Source organism: Mesoplodon mirus (assembly GCF_964341445.2).
Source record: "Mesoplodon mirus genome assembly, chromosome: 8".
In the NCBI taxonomy this organism is placed as follows: Eukaryota; Metazoa; Chordata; class Mammalia; order Artiodactyla; family Ziphiidae; genus Mesoplodon; species Mesoplodon mirus.
This window is the reverse complement of record NC_138984.1, coordinates 39527361-39539567: the sequence shown is the minus strand read 5'-3', so window position 1 is coordinate 39539567 and position 12207 is coordinate 39527361. Positions and strand designations below refer to the sequence as shown.

Sequence of the window (12207 nt, the reverse complement as noted above, 5' to 3'; positions counted from 1 at the left end):
ATCCAAAAAGATTTACTAAGTACCTACTTTGTGCTGAAGAGCACAAGTCCCTTGTTACAGCATAGAAAGAAATATAAATCAACCTGCAAGAAAGAAATAGAGAACAATTGCCTTCTATACTATAAGGTGTAAGTGCAAAAGTCACTTATACCTTAAGTGCAAAGAGCTCACTGCCAGGAATGACCAGCAGGGGCTGGAGTGTTTAAGAAAAGCCTAATGAGGGGCTTCCCTGGTGGCGCAGTGGTTGAGAGTCCGCCTGCCGATGCAGGGGACACGGGTTCGTGCCCTGGTTCGAGAAGATCCCACATGCCACGGAGTGGCTAGGCCCGTGAGCCATGGCCGCTGAGCCTGCGCGTCAGGAGCCTGTGCTCCGCAATGGGAGAGGCCACAACAGTGAGAGGCCCACATACCGCAAAAAAAAATAAAAATAAAAAAGCCTAATGAGAAAAACTGAGCTGGACCTTGAAAGATATGAGGAGGCCTTTGAAATACGGCATGAATTTTAGGCCAAAGAAAGAATGTGATTAAAAAGTAAGGAAAATAGAGAGAAAAAAAAGTAAGGAAAGATAGTAATTAGCTTCCACTACCTTCACTCTGGTCCAAGCCACTGTCATATGTCATCACTTACATCCCTGCTTCCATCCTTGATTTCTTACTGTCTATTCTCAACATAGCAACCAGAGTGATTCTCTTCAAATGTAAGTCAGAACATGTTGCTCTCTACCCCAAACCCTACAGTGGTCCCCGTTTCAGTCAGAGTGAAAGCCAAAACCCTTACAATAGTCTGTAAGGCCCCACATAATCTGGTCTCTGGTGCTTTCTGACCTCATCTACCACTACGGCCACCCATGCTCATGTGACCCTAGTCCCACTGCTGCTCCTCGAAGGCACCAGCCACACTACCACAGGAGCCTTTGCATCTGCTGTTTCTTCTGCCAAAGAAGCTCTTCAGGCAGAAGACCTGAACAGACATTTTCCAAATAAGACATACAGAGGCACATGAAAAGATGCTCAATACTGCTAATCATCAGGGAAACACAAATCAAAACCACAATGAGATATCACCTCACACCTGTGAGAACAGCTATCACCAAAAACACCACAAATAACAAATGTTGGCAAGAGTGTGAAGAAAACGGAACCCTTGTACACTGTTGGTGGGAATGCAAATCGGTGCAGCCACTATGGAAAACAGTACGGAGGTTCCTCAAAAAACTAAAAACAGAACTACCATATGATCCAGCAATTCCACTGCTGAGTATATATCCAAAGAAAAAGAAAACACTAATTCAAAAAGATACATGCACCCCAATGTTCACACCAACATTATTTACAATAGCCAAGATATGGAAGTAATCTGAGTGTCCAACAACAGATGAATGGATAAAGGAAATGTGATATATATACATAAATATGTGTGTGTGTGTGTGTGTGTGTGTGTGTGTGGAATATTACTCAGCCATAAAAAAGAATGAAATTTTGCCATTTGCAACAACATGGATAAACCTTGATGGTATTATGCTTAGTGAAATAAGTCAGACAGAAAAAGACAAATACTGTATGATATCACTTATAGGTGGAATCTAAAAAATGAAACAAATGAAAGATTATAACAAAACAGAAACAGACTCACAGATACAGAGAACAAACTAGTTGTTATCAGTGGAGTGAGGGAGGGGGAAGGGGCAAGACAGGGGTAGGGGATTCAGAGATACAAACTACTATGTATAAAATAAATAAGCTACAAGGATATACTGTACAGCACAGGGAAATATAGCTATTATATTGTAATAACTCTAAATGGAGTATAATCTATAAAAATATTGAAGCACTATGTTACACACCTGCAACTAATATTGTAAGTCATCTATACTTCAATTAAAAAATAAAATAATAATTAATAAATCACCAATACCCGAGATTTCCATGGTATATAGAATGATCTGGAAGAACCAAAAAGTTAAATGAATATCAATACACAGCATGTGGATAAGCAAACAGTTCTGTTCAGTATCATGACCCTGCTTATTGATACCAAGTTTAATCTTGATTCAAGTATTAGGATAAAAAACGTTTTGAAACCTTTCCCAAATGGACTGCCTACATTTTCATAGCACACATAGTTTTCAAAATTTTCTGACAAAGAAAAAAATCCTTTTAACCTAGGTATTCTTTATCCAGCTGCACTCTATTAAGGAACTGAAGAAAGCAAAAAATACACAAAACAATGAACTGAAGACTTTTTATGAGTCTTCATTCAACCATTCTTCCCATGCAATGACAGAGTCGATCCCTACCACTCACATCTCTGTCTTTTAGTCAGTCACTCACTAAATTTCAGATGATCCAACAATAAACTGATGCAAAGAGAAAATGCATGAACGAAAAAAAGGCTCAGGATTTCATAAAAGTCAATGAAAGTGATTTTGAAGAACTACTTGAACCACATGCTAAACCAATGATTAATAAGGGTCCGGCAGAGTTAGAATAGTTGACAACTGAAGGAGGAAAAATATTAAGTGCAATTTGAATGTCACAGGATTAAAAGGAATGTCACACGGGAAGGCTGACAGTGGCCTGGCACAGCTTTTGTAATATGACTTTCAAGACTGGGGTAGAAAGACAAATATCATATTACGCTATTATACAATTTTTGAAAAGATTAACTCCCCCAACCCTCTAAAAATGTCAACTCTTCATTTGTTCTTTTTTCCACTGTAATAATTAGGCCGTATTTGTGATTACAAACAAGATTAGACTGATTTCCATAATTTGAACTTTTGTTTGTCGAGATCCAACTCTTTTTTCCCCTAATCACTATGAAATCCGGCTTCCCAGTGTAAATGGATGTGCTTTAAGAAGGCTGCTTTTCTGGCATCTCGTCTATGCCCTGCCCTCACACTCACCCCATGGTATCTCACAACCGCCTAATGATGGAGCTGTAAATTCCAGATTGCCATTTCCAGACGAGAGCACCACACTAGTGGGCGGCACAGCTGAGACCCACACTTAAGTCTTTAAAGCCTAAATCTCGGGCTTCCCTGGTGGCGCAGTGGTTGAGAGTCCGCCTGCCGATGCAGCGGACACGGGTTCGTGCCCCGGTCCGGGAAGATCCCACATGCCGCGGAGCGGCTGGGCCCGTGAACCATGGCCGCTGAGCCTGCGCGTCCGGAGCCTGTGCTCCGCAACGGGAGAGGCCACAGCAGTGAGAGGCCCGCGTACCGAAGAAAAGAAAAAAAAAGAAAAAAAGCCTACTTCTCTTTCCATTTGTCACCGTTCCTTGTGGCAACTATACCAAGCCCACATCATGGAGTACCTACAGTTACCCACAAAATTGAGTGGTGGGGGGCGGGTGAAATCATCTGTTTACAGGATTTAAAATCAGCGCCTTCCACGCAGGCGCCGAGCAGCCTCCTGCTGCCAAAGCCGAGCTCCTGAGCTGACCTGCCATGCTTCCTCCCTGCCTTCTCACTCTCATTTTTGGTCCACCTACTGTAAGCTTTGCAGACATAGAAAGTCATTATTTCTTTATTTGTTATGAGCAACAGATCTATTATAAGTCAACTTTATAAACCCACAATATTGTTGAGAGGCAGCAAGTTCCCTCTCTCAAAACAGTCTCCACGGACTCTGACAATTTTGTAACGTGAAGGCACAGTAAAGAGGCCCGGAGGCACGGCTTTGCCGATGGGGGCCATTCCAGAATAGAACTCATAACAATCACATCCTTTTTGCCCATCTCCTCTCACCCACCCATTTTTGAAAAGGATGATGAATATGTAGTAGAGGGTTCCTTGAGCAAGCACATGAAAGTTTGTACACAGAACTGCTGCAGTAAGCAGAGAAGTAAAGTTCTGCCTCCCACGTCAATACTGGGGCTGGATTTCATGACATTTGAGTATGTGTTAAAAGGAAGACAGTGTTGGCCTCTTAGCCTAAAGATACTGGGAGGAGGGAGGAAATTTGTGATGTCACCTCTGGGAAGCTTGCCTGTCTAAACTACCAGCTTCCTCCTGCCCAAATGCACCGATGCCTACAACTAGTCCTCAGGGACCCTAACAGCACTCCAGCCGACTTCAGAATGACATGTCATAAGTCCCTAACAAAGCAACTTGGTCTTCTCCACCTTCTTCCCTTCCCACTAGTTTCACCAAGATGTCTAGTGCAGTAACAGTGACATGGAAACGATTCACTGAAAGTGGAAAAAATATGGAATGAAATAAGGTTGAAGTTGGTGGAATGATTTCTGCAGAATAGACAATTCTTACAAAATAATGATAGAACCATTTTAATTGGGTTATATATCAGATAAAGTTCTATTTTAGGTAAAATTACCAATTTCTAAAGATGCTGAAAAAATTCTTTAGTTTCAATGAGTTAAATTATTTTAACTTATTAAATTTATAGAAATTGGAGGGACTTCCCTAGTGGCGCAGTGGTTAAGAATCCGCCTGCCAATGCAGGGGACACAGGTTGGAGCCCTGGTCCAGGAAGATCCCACATGCCGCAGAGCAGCTAAGCCCGTGTGCCACAACTACTGAGCCCGCGCTCTAAAGCCCGCGAGACACAACTACTGAGCCCACGTGCCACAACTACTGAAGCCCACGCACCTAGAGCCTGTGCTCCGCAGCAAGATAAGCCACTGCAATGAGAAGCCCGCACACCACAACAAAGAGTAGCCCCCGCTCGCTGCAACTAGAGGTAGCCCGTACTTGGCAGCGAAGACCCAAAGCAGCCAAAAATTAATTAATTAATTAGTTAATTAAAAAAAGAAATTGGATTTCTTCTCAAAATTCAATATACTACAAGAAGCTGCATTTTAATTAATAGATTAAAATATATTCAAAGAAGGAAATCCATTCAGTTTATAAATATTCACTTTTGCTTAGAATGCTACACTATTAAATTTAGAAAAATACCATGGCCTTAATAGTTTCAAACAAATTAAAATCTTGTTAAGACGTAAATCAATTATAACTGGTTGTAATTGAGGGAAAAATCTCAAAACACTATGCACTTATCCATTACTTTATTAATCCAATTCTTTTTTTAAAAGAAAGATCCCAGTGTAAACCAAAAAACCACTCTCTGCCATGGTCAGTCCTTCTGTCATGACGCATGAGTAACTGGGATAAAGAAGAGATTTTGAATCACAAGTATTGGCACTTCTCCTCTCTCCCTCTCCTCCTCGAAGAGGAAAGTGTTCTCCTGCCTGCCTTCTGGAAGTAAAGAGACCTTGCTGGTCAGCCGGGCTGAGAACCAGAGAGACAGCTGTGTATGGCTCTCGCCTCAATCCAGCGTGTCTGGTACAAGGCCCATCCCTAGTCTCTTCTGACTCTTTTCTCTTTTTGGTTAGGCAAGTTGGGATGGGTTTCTGTCACAGACTTAAAGAATCCTAGATAATACACTGGACATGTCCCACTGTTTAGTTACAAAACCTAGGTAATGGGGGAAGCAGGGAGGGAAAAAAAGGAAAAATCCAAAGAATCTGAGTTGACCTATAAAACACTGTGCTTTGCCAGAGAGGGGCAGGGAAAGAAAGACAAGAAAATGATGTGGTGGTGGGAGGGGAGATGTATATACAAATTTCCAGCTACAACATAAACAAGCATTTCTGGAAATCTAATGTACAGCATAGTGATTATGGTTAGTAACACTGTATTACATACTTGAAACTTGGTAAGAGAGTAGATCTTAAATGTATCACCACAAAAAAGAAATGGTAATTATATCACATGATGGAAGTGTTAGCTAACTATGACAGTAATCATTTCGCAATATATAAATGTACAAATCAACATGTTGTACACCTTGAACTTATACAATGTTGTATGTTGATTATGTCTCAATAAAGCTGGGGCTGGTGACGGGGGAACCAAAAGAAAAAGACTGTGGGGATTAAGTATGGGGAGCATTTTTTTCTGGGCGATTAGTGAGGAAGAAGGAAGATGGGAGAAGTAGCTACCAGGAATACAACAACCACAGGATGTGTTAAACTACCATATTCTAGACCCCAACCCAAATCTACTGATCCTAACCCACCCATGGGACACAGCCCAGGCATCAGATTGTAAACAGGTTCCCCAGTTGATGTTGATGAATGCTGAAATTTGAAAGCTTACTGATGTAAGAAATCACCAGCTAATCCCTATAGAGTCCCAAGTTAGACCAAATAATAACTTAGATGCTCTCTCCCCAAGTATATCCAACTTTATTAAATTGTATTTTATTTTATTATTAAATATTTAAATAGTAAATATTTAAATATTTATTTTATTAATTTTAAAAGAACCAAAAGTCGACTGAGAGACTTTGGTCTTTCTAAAATTTAATTCTATTTCCCATAAAATTTATAGCGACAATTACTTAAACAATAAAAACTTAAATAACAAAAACTCTTATTTATTCATCCCCATTCTTATTCCAAAAAAATTTTTCATGGCGTATTGCAGTATGAGACGCAACAAGCTGAAAGAAGTCAGTGAAGAAAAGCCAAGGGAAGCAAGCCAGGGGTCAAGTTTATGCTCAGAATTCTCGCCATTCAGCACTGCTCAGATACTAGAAATAGGCCATTGATTTGTCTCTGAACTTCCTAGCATCCCAATCAAAGACTCACAAGGACCACAGGCCTAATCCACATGTCTATAAGATAAACACAAATGGTTTCCTGGTGATAAGCCCTGACTTTAAGTAAAATTATATGACTTTAAGTAAAATAAGAGATTTCTGCTTATTAGTCTTTATGATATAGGAAGTATTAACCTGTATTCTTATTATCTACATCAAGTATGACATTTGTAATTGTATTACCTTTTTTTTTGACATCTTATTGGCTTAATACAAATAGTGCCAATTTGGGCACATTTGTACATAGCTCTATAGTGGTCTACAATGTACTGTCCACTACAAGCTATCAGCCACATATGGCTACTGGGCATCTGAAATGTGGCTGGTCCAAATTCAGATATGCTATAAGTATAAAATACACCAGATTTTGAAGACTTAGTACCAAAAAAGGGAAATATCTCAAGTTTTCTACTGATTACACATTAAAATGATAAAGTTTTAGATATATTGGGTTAAATAAAAATAGATTATTAAAATTAACCTCACCTGTTCTTTTTACCTTTTTCAATGTGGCTACTGAAAAATGAATGTGTGGCACACATTATATTTCTACTGGAACAGTGCTGGTCTAGCAGCTACACTCCTGCTTAACTCAAGGGTCAAATTTAGACTTAAATCTTAGATCTTAAAGCAATGGCTGGACTTCTTATTTTTTAAACAATTCTTTGTGAATATAACTTCTCATAAATAAGTTTCTCTTAAGAATTTGGCAACAGGAAGTTCAAGATAAAGTCCACTAACAGAAGTCTGACCTTGAATATATGACACAAGTGACTAAGGGCAAAACCACTGGGAAGGATCTTATCTTTTTGTGAACATGAAGGAAGCTGACCAGTACATGTACCTGCATAAAAGGCCACTCCTCTCCTGCATGAAGATTTATTTATTTAGTTAGTTAGTTAGTTAGTTAGTTATGGCTGCGTTGGGTCTTCGTTGCTGTGCAAGGGCTTTCTCTAGTTGCAACAAGCGGGGGTTACTCTTCGTTGCGGTGCACAGGCTTCTCATTGCGGTGGCTTCTCTTGTTGAGGAGCTCAGGCTCTAGGGACACAGGCTTCAGTAGTTGCGGCATGCAGGCTCAGCAGTCGTGGCTCACGGGCTCTAGAGTGCAGGCTCAGTAGTTGTGGTGCATGGGCTTAGTTGCTCTGCGGCATGTGGGATCTTCCTGGACCAGGGCTCGAATTCGTGTTCCCTGCATTGGCAGGTGGATTCTTAACCACTGCATCACCAGGGAAGTCCTCTCCTGCATGGAGATTGGTGCAGAGATCATTTCTGGGCAAGATCTTCTTCAGAAAACAATTCTTGTCTATGTATGACCAAATGAATGATGACCCTAAAGCTCTAAGGAAAAAACATGGGCCAATAAACACATCCTGGTATATTTTCAGAGCAGGGCTTACCATTGGGCCACAATCCAATGATGTAATCCTATGATTTCGGTAAATCAATTCCAGGACGGGAAGTATAAAAACAAAACTAAGCCCCATCCACAAAGACCAGTGAGAATCCATGATGAAATTGTGTCATCCAATGAAAATGAGCTTATTTTCTGCTAAACTTGCTTTTAACAGTAATTAGTTTTACTCTAAGTAGCATGCTTAGGGAAGTCAGCAAGACCTTTATACGTATTCCCTCTGCCTACAGAAGCCATGTAAACAAATGAATCCACTCACACAAGAGAGGAGAGGGTAGACTCCGTTCCTCCTTAAGAAAAAAAGACTCTCATGATTGAAAACACCTAATCACAAAGGGTTTGGGACCCCCTGCAAGAAACCAGTTATGAATTCTTTTTTCTATTACATCATAAAATTGTAGGGTATCCAGCTGGGGTGATGCTAAAATCTCTTGGTCAATGAATTACTTCGAAAGAAGACTTTGAAAGAGTACAGCCAACTAAATTAGTTTTAAGTACATATACCCAAAGTCTAAGTAAAAAATAAACTGCCCCGAAGCACAGCACTACCAGCCGAGTCCAAACCCAGTGTGGGGTATGCAGTGGAACACAATCTTTGGGACGTTTTTACATCAAAGTAAGATTTAAGAAGAAAAGAACATTCTAATCAGGATCTGCATATATGATCATGAAAGAAAAATTTTGACTGTTTGACAAAAGATTCCTGATTATTAATGACATTTGTTGACTTTAAATGCAGCTTTAAGATATCATCTGCTTTAATGTTCAGTGATAACTTGTATTTAGTTATTTTAACAGAGTTTTATCTTTGTATAAATTATGTTATGAAAAAGTCATGTTTAAATCTGGAAGCTCAAGCCAACTAGGTGGGCTCTTCAGTTTAGAGCGCATCCAGAGCTCATTAGCCCCACCTAATGACAGCACATGTAGACCTCTGGAGCTGCTTTAGGGTAAGGAATAAACAACTGTGGAAGTTGAAACTTCAAAAACAAAATTGTATAACAAAGTGAATCAGCTATATGTATACATATATCTCCATATCCCCTCTCTCTTTACAGCAGAAACTAACACAACATTGTAAAGCAGTTATACTACAATAAAGATGTTAAAAAAATTTTTTTTAACTGACATGGAGCTTCATGAAAAGCTCACATAAAATACTGCCTCACATTCAGAAAGCATGACACCAAAGAAAAACCTGCCAACCTAATTTTATCACAAAAAAAATAAGAGTTGAGGGAATAAGGGAAAGAAATCGTTTTTAGGACTTTTTTCCAATTATAAAAATAACACATGCCCACTATAAAATTCCAAAAAAGATGACAAAAGATAAAGAAGAAGATAAATATCATCCAAAATGCCAGCACCCAGAGATGCCAGCCCACTGCATTTTGGTCTATAAATACATGTATAGCTATTTAAACGTATAAATAAGATGAGATCATACAACAGAGTACAAGCTGTTTTGTAACCTGCTCTTTTCATGCAAACTGTAATGTGGACATTCATATTAATAAACATAGCACTATATCATCCTTTTTAATAGCAATATAACATTCTATCATATGATGTTGCAAAACAACTCCCTCGAGATGGTCATTTCCATTATTGCTATAAACCATGTTTTAAACACACCCTCTCACATTCATTAATGCACACTCAACTGATTATTTCCTTAGGATATAGTCTTAAAAGTAGAATTTTTGGATCCTAAGGTGTTGAAGAGTGCTACCAGAATGGCTTTTCAAAAGAATGCTCAATAAACGTTCCTCAAACCTGCAATGCAGGTGAGATGGCTATTTTCTTCCCAATACCTGCACCAACACTAAACGTTGTTAACCTTTGCAGGCAGTTCAGTGAGTAAGGGAATGGGTTCCAGAAGCAGAATTCTATAGCTGGGTTCAAATCCTAGCTTTGCCATGGACTAGCCCTATGACCCGTGGAAAGTTACTCAGTGTTTCCGCAGATTTCTGTGAAACACAGATTGTATCATTATACCTACATAAAGGGTTATTTTTAAGGATTAAATGAGTTACTACAACACCTGACGTACAGTAAGGACTCAATATTCACTCATTCTATTAGTAGTGCCCATCTGAAAATAAAAACAAAGCTCATTTTTGTTTAATTTGCATTTATTTGATTCTTGCTGGGATTAAACATAGACCCTTTTATTTAACTTTAATAAACTATTTTCACTTTCTTGGCCTCTTTTTTTTAAGTAGTCAATCACATCGTTTACAAGTAAGGTGATTTCTGTTATCTTCCTCTTTTATTTTTCTGGAATAATTGCTTTGGTTAGAAGTTCTAAAGCAAAGTTAAATAAGAGTTGTGGTTATATGCGTGTGTGTGTGTGTGTGTGTGTGTATAAAACCTTACATCATACATGACTTTATGGTAACAAAAGCATTTTTAAAGTATTCCAAAATTCAAAATTATAAAAAAGTGATGGTACAGACAACTTTTTAAATACAGGATCTTATAAAATATCCTTTAAATATAAATTCTGCATTGTTTCTAAATTGTGGCATTTAATTGTGGCATTTTTTTGGGGAAAAAAGTCTTCTTTGATATTTAAAAAAATCTTTATTAACTCAATTTGAATACACCTTTAACAAAGACCATAGAGTAACATTTAACACTAGAAATATGAAGTATAAAATAAAAAACTGTTATATTACTCAAATTGTAGAAGCAAAGGAAATTCAAAAGACAATAATGTAGTTTGCCCAATGACCCCACATCAATTATTTTTTTTAAAGAAATATATTATATAAATAACAGAAAAAATTTAAACCACCATTTGTAACCAAAAATGTTGAGCCTTTTAACTTTAAACAGCTGCATTTGGACCTAGTATTTTTGACTCCTACTGTTTTATCATCCTAAAACAGAATATAACTTTCAAAAGAGAGACTCCATTTCTCACAATTCACACATACTCCCACATTTTGAGAAGGAGCCTGAATTATTTCTAGATACCAAAGCCTTCAGTACAAATTAAGCCCCTAATTGCTAATCCCCAATTTAGGGATACTAAAGTCACAGAACACGTTAGCTCCCTTTTCTTAAGTTAAGCAATAGAAGAGCCACTGTACTAAAATTCTACACTAAATCAAATACTCTGGAGGATCTTCCCCAGGTCTTAACCAAACATACAGGCCTGCCTGCTGATTGCCTGAGAGCTACAAACCTAGAAGCACGATTACGAAACAGAATAAAAACATATTTACTGAGCACTTAAAATGTGCCAAACCCTATGCTATGAGCTTAGACTATAGTCTAAGCTATAGTCTAATATAGTCTAATGACTATAGTCATTATCTCCTTTAGCCAACAAGGAAAATACTGCCACCCCACTGGCTTCACATTGCCTTTGGCACAGAGTCTTTCCAAAGCACCCTGTAACCAGATTGCAAATGGTTCTTTGGGAGTCCTGACTGACTAGCTGTCCTGTGAGGAAAGATGAGGAAATATCAGGGCCGCAGGCACTGCAGACACACTCGGAGCCTGGACTGGTGAAAGATTGATTACTCGAGATCACGACAATCAGCAAGTTAAGAGTAATCATATCCCAGGGTACAGGACAAGGTAAAATGACACTTAAGTATGACCGGATGACCTTCCTATTTACCCTCCTGGGACACTTAACTTGAATAAGAGTGAGCATAGCTAAGAAACACTGGATTTACTTTTCCACAGAATGTAAAATAAGGGAAGTTTATCAGGCAAAATACACTAATTCAACAAAACTAAGCCTATGGATCAGTTACAGTGCTTTTCAATAAAAGATGCTTCAAATTTAAACAACCTAAGTTTTCTTTATTCTTTAACACAACAACACACCTACCGTGTATATGGACTATTCATGTGGAAGAGCCAAAAGATTTCTAAATAATAAGTTTATTGGTTCATTTGTATCTATTCACAGTATTCCTATTCCTGCAACAAGCTCCAAGTAAGAAGAGAGATCCAAATTAAGCCTAAGAAATAGGAATCATCTGAAAAGCTTCAATCGTACTGATGAACCTAGTTGCAGGGCAGGAATAAAGAGGCTGACATAGAGAATGGACTTGAGGACTTGGGGTGGGAGGGGGAAGCTGGGGCGAAGTGAGAGTAGCACCGACATATATACACTACCGAATGTAAAACAGTTGGCTGGTGGGAAG

At 38.7% G+C, this 12207-nt stretch overlaps 1 protein-coding gene across 8 annotated transcripts in view; it reads right to left on the bottom strand.

Moving 5' to 3' along the window:
* Positions 1-12207, bottom strand: part of HECW2 (HECT, C2 and WW domain containing E3 ubiquitin protein ligase 2) — a 415178-nt gene that overhangs the window by 261761 nt on the left and 141210 nt on the right. The window contains exon 1 of one of the 8 annotated variants that reach the window (XM_082629941.1): positions 7472-7493. The exons of the other annotated variants lie outside the window; for them this stretch is intronic. The gene's annotated coding sequence lies outside the window, so the exon portion shown is untranslated. Of the gene's footprint in view, positions 1-7471; positions 7494-12207 lie in introns of those variants that run through there. 8 annotated transcript variants of the gene reach the window in all.